We start from the raw sequence: 1,222 nt of genomic DNA, 5'->3' as shown, positions 1-1,222 counted from the left end.
AAAAAAAAAAAAAGAAAGGTCCAGAACCCAGATGGAGGGGCTCCCTGTCCCCTTTACCCAGTGTTCCCTGAACTCTTCTTCCCCATTTTTACCAGATTTTCTATATGGAAATCTTCCCTGAGATCTGATTTTTCACCTCCTCACTTTGCAAGTTAAGATTTGCTCTTCTAGGAAGCTGAAGATGGCTCAGAGCCCAGCCAGCCCGGAAGTCTGTTTCCTGGGCCAGAGAACACTGGCAGAAATCCAGACAGCTGACGTCACCTGGTCCAGATGGCGGAAATCATTGCCCAACCATAGGAAATGCATGCCAATTACACATTTCTCTGTGACTCCCTCAATCCCAAAAACCACTTTCCTAGACAGGAGGCAGCTGAGTAGTAGCGGAAAGTGCCCCAGTCTTTGAACCACGTGATGTGTTGAATACAAAGCTGGCTGCAATGTCAACTGACTGATAACGTGAGACTGGAGCACTGGACTGGAAGTCAGAAGACGTAACTCTGAGTAGGAGTGTTGCCACCTAACTTCTGACCTTTGACAAATCATTGGATTTCCTTCAATTGGCTTTTTAAAGCTATGAATAATAATACCTACCTCACAGAAGCTATTATTGCAAAGCTAAAATGAGGTCATCTATGTAAAAGATTGCATAAACTTGAAGCAGGATGCCAATGAAGAATTCTTCCTCTGTGAAAGAAAGTCTTCTCAGGAAGTCGATCCCAGGAAGGCAGGATGGAGAGTGGTTCCAGGCTGATCCAGAGTCAGGAAGCCAGCACCGTGTGAAAATAGTCTGGCTGCTGACTAGCTCTGCTGCTGGGATGCATAACTTAACCTCTTTGCCCAGTTACTCACTGTCAAAATGAGGATGATAAAAATACCCATGTCACAGGGTTGTTGGGTGGTTGAGTGAGTTATTCCACGTACAGCACATAGCACAGTCCTCAGGACGTGGCAGCACTCACCAACATTGGCTGGGGTGATTTTTCAAGGCCATCTTATCCACTTGCAGGGCCCGGGCTGAGCATTCATCCAAATGCCAAGGTAGTTCTTGCAAAGAGATGTTTTCTCAATTCACTGCCCACGTAGCAGGGAAAGCAGTTTAGCTAAAATCTGATCATCCTGCATTAAGCCTGAATATGCTCTAGCCTTGCCCATCCATCAAAAGACCAACATTCTTTCTTTCTTTCTTTTTCTTTCCTCCCTCCCTCTTTTTTTTTTTTTTTTT

Source organism: Otolemur garnettii, unplaced genomic scaffold (genome assembly GCF_000181295.1).
Source record: "Otolemur garnettii isolate 467f Iridium unplaced genomic scaffold, OtoGar3 scaffold00031, whole genome shotgun sequence".
Taxonomy (NCBI): Eukaryota; Metazoa; Chordata; class Mammalia; order Primates; family Galagidae; genus Otolemur; species Otolemur garnettii.
This window is presented reverse-complemented; position numbering follows the sequence as displayed.